The sequence below is a fragment of the Euprymna scolopes genome, chromosome 15 (assembly GCF_053919585.1).
Source record: "Euprymna scolopes isolate OS-2025 chromosome 15, ASM5391958v1, whole genome shotgun sequence".
Classification (NCBI taxonomy): Eukaryota; Metazoa; Mollusca; class Cephalopoda; order Sepiida; family Sepiolidae; genus Euprymna; species Euprymna scolopes.
This window is the reverse complement of record NC_136496.1, coordinates 8,145,229-8,162,399: the sequence shown is the minus strand read 5'-3', so window position 1 is coordinate 8,162,399 and position 17,171 is coordinate 8,145,229. Positions and strand designations below refer to the sequence as shown.

Sequence of the window (17,171 nt, the reverse complement as noted above, 5' to 3'; positions counted from 1 at the left end):
CCCCAAAACACACACACAAAAGCGAATCGAGTTAAGATCTCTAAAGAATTAACTTTATCCAATCTTGATCAAATCGTTTAACTCGGTTCGTTTGGTTGATGGCTGGCTGAACTCAAACATCTATTCTCCTCTTTCCTCCCGAATTAGACCTGTAATTTTCGAAGTTGATCACGAGGATTCACTTCTAACAATGGGTGTAATTCAAGGGAGGAGATTGTATCTCCGCAGCAGAGGGTCTGGTATTCTCTTGTTTGAACGAAGGGGCGGTTGATGTTGACCAAGAACAGAGTGACAGGCGTGCTGGTGACGTGCTGGGACAAAATGATTAATTTAGTTCCTCCATTCCCACCCAATCTATTTACAACCAATAACGAGGACAAGGGGAGCGAGAAAATAAATAAAAAAAAAAATGAATCCTTTTAATACTATTAATCATGAAAAGCGTTTTGAACCGTAACCCTCAACAAAACTATTGAGTTTTACAGGATTTTACTTGCTCTGTTCAAAAAGTTCTCAGAGATATTGTTTAAAAAGGAGTCAAGACTTATCAAGGCCCGAACGTCGTTCGAGGATAAGGGCTGGTGAGTGTACGGTGATTACCGAGACAACACTATTGTGATCGTTAGTGTTAGAAATTGGGTAAAAGTGTAATATTAAAAGGGACGGTCCAACGAGAACTTGTTTACTTGACTTATATACGACCGTGTTGTAGTAGGCTAGAAACCAGAACAATGAAACAATGATGTGTGACCATTTTGGGAAGGCTAGGTGCTGTATGTACCGCGCCGAGTTATAAGAAATTTCCAGGTTGGTATATGGAGGCGCATTAATTCACTAGGAGAGATACACCCCTAGTCTTAGTGAAACATGCATCTAGGAGAAGGTAATTCTGATGACGTCGACAGCAGGATATTGGTTGGCCATGGAGGAGGAGGAATCTCTAGCAAATAAACGGTTCTATGGTATTAAGAGTTACGTTATTTGACTGCGGCAATGCGGATGATATAAGGACATCGGAAAGTTGCAAAGATGAACATCAATACAGTTCCTCACCCTCCCTAATGTACAAAATTTTCTCCCTTTGACTTTTTCTTATTGCCTAAGCTCGAGCAAACCCTGAGAGGCTGTCGTATGAGACAATTGAGGAGATAAAAAAAGGCTGTGGCGAAAGTCGTTAACACGCTCACACAAGATGACTTGGTTGAGGTCTTCCAGAAATTGATGGGGCAGTACATGTGCATTGCAGTCGGAGGAGATTACTTCGAAAAGGACTAGAGTACATGCGTTTACTACCAATAAAATCGCCTATACAAAAAAGTCTAGAAACTTATTGAAGGCACGTCGTATATAAACATGCATATAAAAATGGAAATACACAAAACACAATGTTTTTTAAATTACATGTTTTTAAATATTTGTATATTTCCTTAATTTTCAAGTTCTTCATCTTTGATGATAAGACGATCTTAATTTTAATGGCTACGAAAGTGCCATTGTACACATGGTCCCGAATATCATAATAATTGTTGTGTCTGTATCAATAACAACACGAACGCAGAAAGTAAAGATAAAACAAATATATTAAGACGAAAATATAATAGATGTTTACAAAGGTGCAGTTGTACTGCAGTTGGAAGATTGTCCGGCAGAGGCCGTGTTACAGTCTTTCATGGAGCAACCGGCACATGCGTCTTGCCTATCCGGCGTTCGAACACAGCTCTCCCTCTCCGGTCTTGCTGACTTGATACCTTTATCTATATCTTGTTCACCCACGTATGCTAATTAGTGGGCGTCTCCACAACAATAATGATGATAACAATGATGATGATTCAGATGTTTAAACATGTAGGAGTAACAAACCCACTTTGATGACGTAATGTAATTATGTTTTATGTTCTGAATCAGTCAGTTGTAAAATGCAACAGGTTATATTTCTAAGATCATTCTGGTGTGATTCGGTTCAGTAACACGAGATAAAGATTCACATTTCCTCTGATGCACTCCCTTCATTTATATATAGATTTCATAATGCAGAGTAGTTAAAGAAGTATGTTACAGTTTAAACAAAACTGGAACGATAATATCGTGGGGTCTGCATGCACACCAACCGATCATAAGATACAGGACTGCACTAGACAAGAGATGAAAAGCATAACTCGGGTCCCGTTATGTTCTATGATTAGGTTAGACGTTAATAAAACGATTTGCTAAAACTGATTTATAGAAAAAATATTTCTTGATAAATTTTTATAGATTTTTATATTTTTACTAGTAGGCAACACTGCGTTGCCCGGTCGTAGAAGACGCATAAATATTATATTTTTAATTAATGTAAATTTCTTATTAATTATAGACAGAAATACCGTAGGTGTTAAATATAACGTCAAATTTTTTTACCAAAAAAAAAATGAAGTAAAAAAAAAAAACGGAAAGATACTGAAATATGTGCATGTGATTATTCTTAACAATTCACTGTTAAAAAAACATACACGAGTTGAGATCAAAAGCAAACCTAAAAGAGCGAGTCAAGTACGATAACCAATAGGCCAGCTTGTGAAGATCTTTAAAGACAGTTAAGAAACAGATAAAAATCCGATGACCCCCCCATGTACAAATTAGTTAATTTTGATTATTATAAAAACTGATTAAAAAGTGTTCTACTTGTCTTAATATCCTGCATACTAAGTTTCAAGTCTGTAGAATCACGAAGTCGTTGAGTATATAGGTTGAGAACTGTATTTGCACTCAATTCTCACTTTTATTGATATACTAGTAGGCCGCCCGGCATTGCCCGGCGGTAAAATACCCATAAATATTATATATAAATTTATACATAAACTGAGACATGTGCTTGCAAGTATTATGTTTTGGTATTTACTGTTCAGTACTTTAACTAAAAAAAAAATAATTGGAGCTGATATCGAAACTAAAATCTAAAGACAGTGAGTCGAGTACGATAACCATTATGCCAGCTCGACACATTCTGCAAAAAGTGTTTTCAAATGTACTTTTTCTTAACATAAAGAACCTGCCATGTGAACGATTCACGCATACGCATTCGTGAAACAGTTGGACAACAAATAAAAATCCTATGACTCTAATGTGCAAATTTTAAAATTCTGAACAACTTATCAACTATTTTCCCATCTGAAAACAATTACAAAGTTCTTCACGTCTGAATACCCTATATACCAAAGTTCAAGTTTGTAGATTTAAAATCCGTTTAGTATATAGTTTGAGAATTGTCCTCATATGCACAAATATTCAATTATATAGATATATAGCTAAGTAAATAAATCAATAATTATATAGATATATAGCTAAGTAAAACGCCGGTTGTTCTTTTTGTAAAGGATGTATAAATTTTTTACATATGCGATTACAAGTCGATGAATGATCACCATGAAAAATAAAATGAACATGTTATGTGGGGAACTATTGCGTAGGACGGTGCTAGTGCGCTTCGTTGATTTACAGAAAGAATTAAGTTAAACTAATGACGTATACGGGGTTGGAAAGCGGAAAGGTCAGGGGTCGACTTCTTTTGCTTTGTATAAAGGTGTGATAAAAATTCATGACTGAATTCGTTCTCTTTCACGCAAGTGTGTATATATTAAAAGCCGTATGAATATAAATTCACATAAATAACGAGAAAAATATTTCATACAAACGTAGCTACAAATACAGAACATGTTTCAATCGTATGCGTCAGTGTCCTTGTAAATAATAATAATAATAATAATAATAATAATAATAATAATAATAATAATAATAATAACAATAATAATAACAATAATAATAAAAATGATAATAATAATGATAATAATAATAATAATGATAATAAGAATGATAATGATAATAATAATAATGATAATAATAATGATAATAATAATAGTGATAATAATAATAATGATAATAATAACGATAATAATAATGATAATAATAATAATGATAATAATAATAATAATGATAATAATAATAATAATGATAATGATAATAATAATAATGATAATGATAATAATAATAATGATAATGATAATGATAATAATAATCATAATAATAATGATAATAACAATGATAATAATAATAATAATGATAATAATAATAATAATAATGAGAAAAAGAAGAAAAAGAAGAAAAAGAAGATGAAAAAGAAGAGGAACAACAACAACAAAAAGCAATCGTTCACTGAACATTCGCAATGAATACACATTGTTAAAAAGAAGCGAAAATTTTTTTATCGAAATCTGATGAATCTCGTTCTCAAAAAATTATTCAGGAAATTTAATTCAATAAATGTAATATCTATAATATAAAGATGCATGTGTATGTGTGTTTGTGTGTGTGTGTGTGTGTGTGTCTGGTCACAAATAGGCTCCTATATGGTTGACTATTTAAAAAAAAAATGATTACATATAATGATAGAAGGTGTATCGAGACACAGGAATGGGTATGTTGATCTTGCAGAACGGTGGTTCATTAAAATTGTAGGGTCTGCGTTCGCGCCTGATCCACAAAGTATGGAAATAAAAAATTTACAAATTAAAAAAAAAACGTTGACAAGTGTTTTTGATACAGATGTACATAAGAATTCTTAGATACGTATGTTTTAACTTAAATAGGGATGGTATAATAAAATTGTGGGGTCTGCGTTCGCGCCTGACCTCCATAGAATGGAAATAGGCACAAACTTTAATAAAGACTTTTCATATCTATCTGCGTAAGTATACTTTGATAATTATGTTTCAGTTTGAAGAAATATGGTATGATAAAATTATGGGGTGTTCGTTTGCGCCTGACCTCCATAGAATGGAAATATGTCACAAAGTTTAACAAGGTGTTTTAATATAGATCCACAGAATACTGTGATAATTGTTTCAGTGTGAACAGTTATGGTATAATAAATTATGGGATTTATCTATTTTATTTTTACTTTCATTACTAGATTAGAAGTCTCACATTTTCAACTGTTAAATTCAATAGGCAAAACGAGTATTTCTCTTAAGGTCAGCACGATCGATTCTTTCCTTCGATAAAATTTCAGATCCCTTTCTAACTAGCCTTCCCTATTTGGGTCGGCATTTTGGGATTAGAGTTGAAGCCGGAATATCCCCCTGTCTTACAACATTGTCAACGGCGCACTACTCAGATAATTACCCGTTAAATGCAACACGAGCTTTCATATTTTTATGGAGTTATTGAAACATACTGACAAAGGTAGGAGGACATCCAATCTTCCCAGGAATTACCCACAAGGCCTGTCTATTTACGGTATCGAACGCTTTTGTGAGGTCCACGGATACTTGATAAAATGGCATCTGTTGTTCAGTACATTTTTTTCCTGCAGCTGCTTTGCAGTAAATATCATATCCACAGCGCCCCTACCCTCAGTGAAACCGCATTGCGCCTCAGGAATGATTAACGGACACGTGTTTTCGATGAGCCTATCCAAAAAGACTCTCGCCAGCACCTTCCTGCTGATTCAAGAATCCCACGGTGGAGATCGCAGCCAGATTTCGTTCCTTTCCCCTTGAAGCGAGAGCCAAATAGGTCATTTGTCCAATCCTGTGGTGCTGGTGAATCCAGCCAAGACTTTTTGATCAGCGTGTCTAATTCATTGGCTACATGCATCCCTCCATGTTGAAGCAGCTTAATGAGAATGCAGACTGGTGCTTTTCCCGCCTTCATCTTCATAGCAGACACAACCTCATAGAGTGAGGTTAATTTATCCATATGCTGAAGAATGTCAAGCTGAGGTGGGCCGCCAATGACATTTTCATCAACAATTAATGGGTTAAAAAACAAAACGGCAAAGTGCGCCCTCCAACGCTCTCTGATATTTTCTGGATCTTTGATGAGAGTTGACCTATCTTTGGAAAGTAAATGTAGAAAATGAGTAGGTTTCTGGCCAAAAATCTGCTTAAGAAGACTATATTGGTTTTTGGTGTCTTTCTGGTCGTAAGCAGATTGAAGCTAAGACAGTAAACGACCAAGTTCTCTCCAATTCTCTCTCCTCTGATCTTGAGCACGTAATACAATGGGGAAACGCATGGCTGGTTACTTTTAATGCATCTAAAACCAAGCTTCTCTCTTTACATCATCAACATTCTAATCCACATTTGGCATCAATTGAAATGAATGGCTATCGTCTTCAGGAGGCCTCAAGTTTTGACAAGCTTCTGGGCTTGACCATTACTCCTGATCTTAAATGGAACACGTACATCAAATCTGTTGCCAAGGCCGCTGGAATAATGGTGGGATCTTTCTATCGATCCGGTAAATATCTCACTGCTGATGCTATTCTCTATCTATATAAGAGCCAGGTACGTCCAAGGATGGAATACTGTTGCCACATCTGGGCAGGAGCTGCGCGAAAGGACTTGTCCTGCCTTGATAGAGTTCAAAATAGACTACGTAGCCTCGTAGGAGATGTTCTTTTCTCTTCGCTGCAACCTCTATCTCACAGAAGAGATGTTGCGAGTTTGTCTCTGATGTATCGTTATTTTCATGGAAAGTGTTCGAATGAGCTTCAATCTATGGTCCCCCCTCGCCAAACTTTCACAAGAAACACTCGGCTAGCTGTAAACACTATCAATAATTCCCCCCACTCTTTATCTGTGCCTAAACCTAAACGTAGATTCCATGAACAAAGCTTCTTTCTTAGAACTGCACGCCTGTGGAATTGTCTTCCGTTTTCCTGCTTTCCGGCTGACTACAATATGGTTGTGTTCAAGTCTAAAGTAAATAAGTTCTTGATGAGCCGTTCCATATAAGTTATCAAATTTACCAAATTTTCATTACTAATGATTACTATATTGTCCAATTTCTACTGTACACTCTTTAACCCTTATCCTTGAGTGGCCTCTGGGCCTTGATTATGTGGTTATGCCTATGTAAAAAAAAAAAAAAAGCTATGCAGATATATTGGACCACCACACATTCTCAATTCTCCTGAGTTCTCTCTCTCTCTTTCTCGCTCTCTCTCTTTCTCTCTCTCTCTCTCTCTCTCTCTCTCTGTAAAATCGCCGTATGATCCTTGTATTTTAAGACGATTGTTCTGTTTTTGAGATTGTCATTCAAAAGTGTTTAATGTAGGACCTTTTATCACTTGATCATTGTCATCAAATCAGACTTTGTGAACAATTATCTCCACTTCAGAAATATATACCAAATATTTAAAAGTGTTTCAGATGTGATAGAACCTAACTGTACTTAGTCCCCGCCCAAGGCGATGGGAATTGCAGAATCGTTTAGTTTGCAGACATCTACACGTTTTGGAACCCTAGCCCCTGCCATTCGAATCTTTTACAAATGCAGAGCTTACATGTTCCAGGTACCAAATTGTGATCAATGTTACAGTAAACACTACGCAAGACGACCACAATGCACATGTCTCTCATGTCACTTTTACGTGTGAATATAAAGTCGATCATATGGCCATGCTTTTATTAGGGGTGTGTCCATGTAATTTTAAGCTTGTGTTTTTGACAGAAGAATGAATTAGACACAACAAGATTAAATATCTATATACATACATACATATATATATATATATATATATATATGTATATGCATGCATATATGCATATATATGTATATATTTATATACACATATATATACATATATATACATATATACATATATATATATACATATATATATACATATATACATATATATATACATATATATACATATATATACATATATATATACATATATACATATATATATACATATATACATATATATATACATATATACATATATATATACATATATACATATATATGTACATATATACATATATATGTACATATATACATATATATGTACATATATACATATATACATATATATGTACATATATACATATATACACATATATACAAAAATACATATATATACTATATATACATACACACATATATATACAAATATACTCATATATAGATACACATATATGCATATATAAATACACATATTCACATATGTAGATACATATATACACTTATATATAGAGACATATACATATACCTATATGCACACAAATATATATACATGTATACACATACATATACATGTATACGCACATATATACATATATTCCTAATGAGCCGCCCCCTTAAGTAAACACTTCATCAAATCTCCACACTAACCTAATGTATTGCAATAACCCTTATCCCTGAGTGGCTTCCGGTCCTTGATAAGTGGTGATCACTGTGTAAAAAAAATATATGCACACATATATATACATATATATACACATATATACACATAGATATACATATATATATATACATATATACACATAAATATACATATATATACACATATATATACATATATATATATATACATAGATATACATATATACATATATGCACATATGTACACATATACATTCATATGTATGCATATACACACATACGTATACATATACACATATGTATACGTATATACATATATATATATACATATACGTATATATATACATATAGAGAGAAAGAGAGAGGGAAAAAACGTCATGCTTTTTCGCTGTTTCACAGTTTTTCATGTCCGCTAGGTGAGCATCTAGCCAGATGTCTAAGTTTTAACTAGAGGCTTTTCCATTAGCACTAGCTAAATGTCGGAGTTATGACAAATGCTATGTTGCACATGGATGTGGGTTTTTGGTAATATTTCCGACATTGATATCATTTGTCGTCACTGTCATTTTGGAGACATGTTAGATTATTTCTACCCTGTATTTACAGCTATTAGTAAGAAAACTACCTTCATTTAAAATGATTTTACCTGGTAAATCTGTAGTTTAGTGGCTTGAACATAATGCGATGGAAAATTGTGTAAAGGCGAAAAATATTGTTTTTGTTTTTAATTTTTTTGTTAAAAATTGGGAAATAAGGAATCATTTCATGTTAAAATCTATTTAGTATTACGGTTGTAAACTTAATAACAACATGTTTGGAATGTGTGCGTATGCCGAAATAATCAATAGAAGAAAACCATGGGTTCTTCATGAAATAAAATCTTATGCTTTTTTCAGCATATATCTTACTCTCACTTTTTTTTAATGGGGTATTTAATCATCCTTCGTTCATTTTAGCTCCTAAAATCATGGACAGTAAAAAGTTGACCATTGGTTTATTTTCATCAGCAGGGTACCTCTCGCTTCTCTCTCTCTCTCTCTCTCTCTCTCTCTCTCTCTCTTTACTTTACTCCTAACTTTCTGTTAGCAGTCTTTCTGACAATGGGATAAGAATTGCTGTTTTCTGGCTCGGAACTTATTCAGAAAACATTTATAGTTAACTAGAAAGTTTGCCTTGAAGGGATTTTTTAAAACTCCCTACATTAAGTCTCTGTATGCCTTACCTTGGGCTACTTTCGTAATGAAAAATATAATGGGAAGTAGGTTGCTTGATGGTTAACTAACAGGCGAATATTGATAAGGAGGTAAATGTGTGTGCGTGTGTGTGTATGTATGTGTGTGTTTTAAATGCTTTGTTTATGTTGTTGTTTTACTTAGAGCAAATGAACAAAAAAAAAAGACAATTTGTTGAATGGAATAATCGAGGTCTGTGTTGTTACGTGACGAGTTAATCGTGTTTTTCTTTGTCGGTTTTAAGGACACTAGACGCAGCAGGTAAGGATGTCGAGGCCTGGGGGAAGACAAGTATCGCGACTAAACACATTATTAGTCACATAAACAGCTGTTTAGTAAGTAAAAAAGATAAATGATTTACTCGTTTTGTAGGCCACATTGGAGTGCCGTTGCGGGAAATGTGAGTACAGTTAATATTCACAACTGTGTTAAATCGATGGGTAGGTGTCTATTTGATTTGATTATTTGTATAACATAGTGCATAGGAGCGCGTGGGAAACTATCAGCAGAAGCAAAGGATGGCTAGCTTGTGAAGAGATTAACAGCAGCAGCAGTAGCCGAAAAACGTGCATAGTCAAATTAGGAAGTGTGCGCGAGAAGAAAAGGAAAAAAGAAAACATTCATCACGTGCTCGGGTCAAAAAGAAAAGGGACGTGTAAAGTCCAGGATGAGGATGGGCTGGATTGACCCAGCATGCGGTCGAAAGAAAGAAAAATGTGTGCTAGGCTAGAATGGACATGTGAGAGCGAGATACTTTTTAAAGTGGTGCCGAAAGTACCGGTAGTAAATATGTTTTGTTAAAAAAAGAAAAAAAATGTCGACACGGATTTTATCTATTTATTTCCAGTTTCATTTTTATGAATTTTAAAAAAAATTTTTATTTTTATGAATTATTAAAGCAAATTTTTATTTTTATGAATTATTAAAGATAATTTTTATTTTTATGAATTATTAAAGTAAAGTTTTATTTTTATGAATTATTAAAGATAATTTTTATTTTTATGAATTATTAAAGAAAATTTTTATTTTTATGAATTATCAAAGAAAATTTTTATTTTTATGAATTATTAAAGTAAAGTTTTATTTTTATGAATTATTAAAGAAAATTTTTATTTTTATGAATTATCAAAGAAAATTTTTATTTTTATGAATTATTAAAGTAAAGTTTTATTTTTATGACTTATTAAAGATAATTTTTATTTTTATGAATTATTAAAGTAAAGTTTTATTTTTATGAATTATTAAAGAAAATTTTTATTTTTATGAATTATCAAAGAAAATTTTTATTTTTATGAATTATTAAAGAAAATTTTTATTTTTATGAATTATTAAAGAAAAGTTTAATGTTTATGAATTATTAAAGAAAATTTTTATTTTTATGAATTATTAAAGTAAAGTTTTATTTTTATGAATTATTAAAGAAAATTTTTATTTTTATGAATTATTAAAGAAAATGTTTATTTTTATGAATTATTAAAGAAAATTTTTATTTTTATGAATTATTAAAGAAAATTTTTATTTTTATGAATTATTAAAGAAAATGTTTATTTTTATGAATTATTAAAGAAAATTTTTATTTTTATGAATTATTAAAGTAAAGTTTTATTTTTATGAATTATTAAAGTAAAGTTTTATTTTTATGAATTATTAAAGTAAAGTTTAATTTTTATGAATTATTAAAGAAAAGTTTAATTTTTATGAATTATTAAAGAAAATTTTTATTTTTATGAATTATTAAAGTAAAGTTTTATTTTTATGAATTATTAAAGTAAAGTTTAATTTTTATGAATTATTAAAGAAAATTTTTATTTTTATGAATTATTAAAGAAAATGTTTATTTTTATGAATTATTAAAGAAAATTTTTATTTTTATGAATTATTAAAGTAAAGTTTCATTTTTGTGAATTATTAAAGTAAAATTTTATTTTTATGAATTATTAAAGTAAAGTTTAATTTTTATGAATTATTAAAGTAAAGTTTAATTTTTATGAATTATTAAAGTAAAGTTTAATTTTTATGAATTATTAAAGAAAATTTTTATTTTTATGAATTATTAAAGTAAAGTTTTATTTTTATGAATTATTAAAGTAAAATTTTATTTTTATGAATTATTAAAGAAAATTTTTATTTTTATAAATTATTAAAGTAAAGTTTTATTTTTCTGAATTATTAAAGTAAAGTTTCATTTTTATGAATTACTAAAGAAAATTTTTATTTTTATGAATTATTAAAGTAAAGTTTTATTTTTATCAATTATTTAAGTAAAGTTATTAAAGGTTGTGTTTTTTAATCATTAGTTTTGTGTCTGCTTCTGCATAAAATGATTAAATTTTGCAATGGGAAATGATAAAATAATAACATTAATATTTGATGACTTTTAGATCATGAAGCCCGTATCTTCAGAGAACATATCTGGTAGCATCATGGTGTAAGTATATGTACAAACCAACATTTATGTATAGATATATACATATAAACCGATTAATATATATATATATATATATATATATATATATATATATATATATATATATGTGTGGATTCGTTTGAAATTCTATAAACAGTTACTTTTAAACCAGTCTGGCATAATAATTATTTTGATTTCACTTTTATACTTTAAAGTATTTACTATATAATTAATATAGTGTGTATGAACATATTACGTAAATTAAATCGCAAAATAAAGCAATTTAATGTATTTATTTGCTTCCCAACCAAAGCAAATTAGGCACAACGCCGTTTTTAATGTGGGGTAAAACCAGCTCCCCTAAAAGTAGGTAAAAAGGTGGTACTCTGGTTACCAAAAGTAATAATTGTCCCAGTATAGAGGGTTTCCCCTCCATTGACTGGTACAAATTATCTTAAGTGCAGCATCTGCAGAACAGATTGTATTTATTTGCTCCCCCACCGAGCAAATTAGGCACAAGGCCAATTTTTATTGTGAGGAGTCAAGGGAGGGGGAAGGGAAAAAGGGGACCAGCTCCCAAGAGAAGGGAAATGGGAGCTGGTTAAAGGTCAAGCATGTGGGGTTGCCCCCACATCTGGTCTTTGCTAGTCATAGCTAGTCATAGCTTGCAGCATCTGCAGAACAGATGGTATTTATTTGCTCCCCCACCGAGCAAATTAGGCACAAGGCCGATTTTTAATGTGAGGAGTGAAGGGAGGGGGAAGGGAAAAAGGGGACCAGCTCCCGAGAGGTGGTAAATGGGAGCTGGTTAAAGGTCAGGGATGTGGGGTTGCCCCCACATCTGGTCTTTGCTAGTCATAGCTAGTAATAGCTTGCAGTATCTGCCGGAACAGATGGTATTTATTTGCTCCCCCACCGAGCAAATTAGGCACAAGGCCGATTTTTAATGTGAGGAGTGAAGGGAGGGGGAAGGGAAAATGGGGACCAGCTCCCGAGAGGTGGGAAATGGGAGCTGGTTAAAGGTCAGGCATGTGGGGTTGCCCCCACATCTGGTCTTTGCTAGTCATAGCTTGCAGTATCTGCCGGAACAGATGGTGTTTATTTGCTCCCCCACTGAGCAAATTAGGCACAAGGCCGTTTTTAATGTGAGGTAAAAACCAGCTCCCCTAAAAGGGGTCACTCTGGTTACCAAAAATAATAATTGTCCCAGTATAGAGGGTTTCCCCTCCATTGACTGGTACAAATTATCTTAAGTGCAGCATCTGCCGGAACAGATACTACACTTTGATCTCGGCCCGAAGACCAAGAACAATAGAAAAAAGACAAGCCTCTAAAAGGCAGGATTGAAAAAGAGAATCACTGTTGTCAACTGTTCAATATTAAACATACTAAAGCGGTTGGATAAGGTGAGAAAAATACATAGGTAAGACAGCGAAACATAAGTGAGTTGTTAATTAATTGCAAATTACGATAAATATTTACATTGGATTTAAAACTTTGTTCAGATTCCATAACCAATCGTTCTTTTTCAGAACTCTCCGCCTTTGAACACTGTTCCGCTGGCCTGCTTTCCGAGTGAATACAACATAGTAACCTTCAAGTCCAATGTAAACAAGTTTCTGTTTAGCCGTCGCTATAAATAATAAAATTCTACCCAATTTACGCCTTCAACAATTACTACACTACCATCTTATATTCATTAATCCTTATCCTCGAGTGGCCTTAGGGCCTGACAAGTGGTGTCTCCCAAATAAAAAAAATTAAATTAAATAGTAAAGGGAAATTTATTTCGAACGTGCCTTAATCCAATAACTTAAAAATACATTAAAATTGAATGTATATATGTTAAAAAACTTTAAAAAAAAAAAAAAAGAACAAAAAAAAAAAAAGAACAAAAAAAACAAAGAAACGTTATTCACTGAGCTTTACTTTTATAGCGTGGGTATTTTTTTTTAAATATATTTGGGTCATCACTTGTCAATGTCTGGAGGTCACTCTGGGATGAGGGTTTATAAGTGCTTGATAGATATAGTTTTTATTTATTTATTTTATTGTTTTTTTTTTGCGATATTTTTTTTAATGAATTCAATTATTTATACGAAAGTGCACTTTTACCTGAATACGAACTAGGAATAATTTTCTACTTTGACCAATTTTATACCCCCAAATTGGTAACAGATTATGTATTGTTTTTAACATAATATTATTCACTGGCGCGTGTTTCGTCGTCTACGACTCATCAGAGTGGCTGAATCTAGTGTTTGATAGATAGTGAGACAACATGATCAGTTATGGTGGAGCTTGGGTAGGGCTAGACTATTTAAAAGAATGAGTCAACAAGATCTTATTTATATCAAATCTGAAAACGACTATATTGTAGTCAGCTGAGAAGCAGAATAACGATATTGTGTTCCACTAACGGACAGTTCTAGGGAATTTTGGTACTAAAAATTCGAAAGAGAACTGTGGAAAGTGTCACACGGAAAGTGCATTGATCTATGAGGCAGAAACCCGCAACTTTAAAAATGAAATATGCAAAAGTCTATATTGTATCTAATCGAAAATGTTAAACGTAGTCCGTGGTGAGATTTTTTTTTTAAATCTATATCTATCATATCTACGAGAGCATTCGTAGTATGGAGTCGGGCATCAAGATATCTGTTCACATTACATTTTAATTTCTGCACATTAGTACAGCCAGGGAAGCAGATTGCAGGAAGGGAATTCCGAAGTATTGTACTTTTAAAGTAGAAAAATATCCGGCATTTCTGCTGCAACTTTTTTTAAAGAAGCAACGTCTTCAAGCTACACTTTATTCATTTTGTAGAAATATAGTCTAATAATATTGTTGTGTTAAAAATTTGTTTTTCATGTGTGTTACGTATGTATCATGAACGTTTTCGATTTGGCGTCGAATCATATCCGATGGCAAACAATTAAAAGATGAAAACAGTATAATTAAGCAACGTATTCTATTATTCTAACAATGCTAAATTAAATTAAAATTTGTTTTAGATAGAGAGAGATAGATAGGGAGAGAGACAGATAGTTAGAGAGAGGAGAGAGATGTATTGATAGATATAGAGGAAAAGAGACTTCCTTAAGATTTAAGCTCGGTCGGTTGGAAAGAGTTCGGACGAATGGCTGCTTCCTCTGCCGATGGAATAGAAAAATCAAACTTAATGAAAAGCATCGAAAAAACGTGTATACTTCACCTTCATGAAATCGTATAAAATCCATGATGAGATTCAGCGTTTGTAACAATAATTGAACACCAAACGTTTATATGTACAAAGAATCTCCTGGTAGTTTGGTCACTTGCTGAACTAGAACAGCTTTAAAAGGGCAGGTAATTATTTAACTCCACAGCTGTTTTGGTCGTGTTGGCAAAAAGGAAAAATATCGTTTTTAGGTTTTATAAGATATTGCTCATACGTTCATATGTATATACAGTGCTTCGTAAATCGTTTCGATAGCAGAGTAGACGAGATTCTCAAGCCTTGGGCAACTAGTCTGGAAGAAGGAAAACTCCGAAATAATCTTAAGTGTATATTCGTTAACAAAGTCGATCTGAATATGCATGGACTTTATATATTTAAGTTAATACCGCAATAGCACGATAGAGGAGTGGGGAGTATCTTTTTGGTTATATTTTTATAGACTATATTTACACATACAAACGTTAATATTAACAAATGAGGGTTTTTTTTCGTTTCTTATAATATATACATATGCATGAAAATTATTATTTTTTATATATATGATAGAATTTTATGTTTGTGCCGAAAAAAATGTAAAAACGAACGAATGTATGAATGAATATAGAAATATACAAGTCTTTTTCTTGCTTCTTTTTTTTTTTTTTTTTTTTTCTCGTAGGTTTACGTAATGTCCACAGTCGTAATTACTCCATAATTACTTCTTTGGAAAAGTTGTTTTAAGTTTGTCGTTTTGGCTTTCCCTTTCGAATTATTCCTTGAAGGCGTTGAAATATCCCCGAGTCCGCCGGCACTTGCAAAAAGACGTTTTTCCAGATTCCTGTCGGCTTGAGTCACTGTCAGCGATGCTATCCTCCCGGCAGACAAGAACAACCTGTTGGCGCTGTTCTTGTAAGCTAGCATCTTTTAATTGTAGTGCTCTCGACTTTTCCAGGCCGACAAAATAAAAACATGAATAGCCGACGTCGCATTAGCTCCATACGCAACTTTAAAATTAATATCTTGCCCTTTTTTCTCCTCCGTAAATATTTCTCCCTTTTTTTTTCTTTTATAAAAAAAGGTTAGTAGGTGCTGTAGAACACAATATAAAAATAACCACGAAATGACTCTTATTTCCTTATTATGTATATTATGTATATATATACATATACGTATATAAAATGTAACTGATATATTCCCTCGTCTTCCACAACTAGTTGAATGGGAAGAGTGTTTGCCTACTATGTGAGGTTTGTGGCCGATAGCTGGGCTTTTTCATTGGTTGAACGACAGACTGCCCTGGTAGGTTCTTAACAGAAGTAGGTATTTTAACTCTCTCTCTCTCTCTCTCTCTCTCTCTCTCTCTCTCTCTCTCTCTCTCTCTCTCTCTCTACATATATACAAGTGTGGATCTTGAAAGGTGGATGATTCATTGTCAACTACGTGTGTTTTCACTATTGCTACAGTCTACTACACTCGCTCCCAACCTACGCGCCGAGTCCATGAATGGGCGACACGTGAACATTTCAGTTGGCTTTACTTCTTTGTTATTTTTATGTATCTATTTTTTTTTTTTTACTCTTTATTTATATCGCAACGAAAACCAGGCTTTTAAGAACACGTGTGTGTGTGACCTTCATTTATGTACTAGTCAAAATACCCAACTCAGAACGAGGTTTTATTAAATTGCTTTTACAGTTGTAAAGTAGAACACAAGCCTTCAGATGGGGGGGGGGGACCAGCTTCCCGAAGCGGGCACTTCAGTTAGGTATAAAAATTAACAGAACTGTCGGCATTTCGCAGTAGAGGTGCTTTAGAGGACCGGCAATAACCACCTCACTCCGGAAAATAAATATGTACTAGAGTAGAAATTACGAAGAAGCGCAGCGTCAGCGAAGTTACCGAACTGCCTGGCCTTTATAGGGCCGTTTAAGCCGATGATAGCATCTTTGGGTATTGCCGAGAACTTACAATTATCATATATATTTTTTAATAAAAAGTTTGAGGTGCCGTTAATAAGTTTCCAGACTTTTTTTCCGTATAGGCACGTTTATTCATAGTACACACATATGAAACACTATCCTCCTTCGAAGTAATCTCCTCCAGCTGCAATGCACTTATACCGTTCCAACAACTTCTGGAAGGCCCGTGGATGTTCTCTTGTGTGAGCGTGTCAAAGACCTT

The 17,171-nt window shown here is 32.8% G+C and overlaps 1 protein-coding gene across 3 annotated transcripts in view; it reads right to left on the bottom strand.

Moving 5' to 3' along the window:
- The window catches only part of LOC145293717 (uncharacterized), a 558,329-nt gene that overhangs the window by 47,749 nt on the left and 493,409 nt on the right, over window positions 1–17,171 (bottom strand). The window contains exon 1 of one of the 3 annotated variants that reach the window (XM_080140156.1): window positions 15,006–16,367. The exons of the other annotated variants lie outside the window; for them this stretch is intronic. The gene's annotated coding sequence lies outside the window, so the exon portion shown is untranslated. Of the gene's footprint in view, window positions 1–15,005; window positions 16,368–17,171 lie in introns of those variants that run through there. 3 annotated transcript variants of the gene reach the window in all.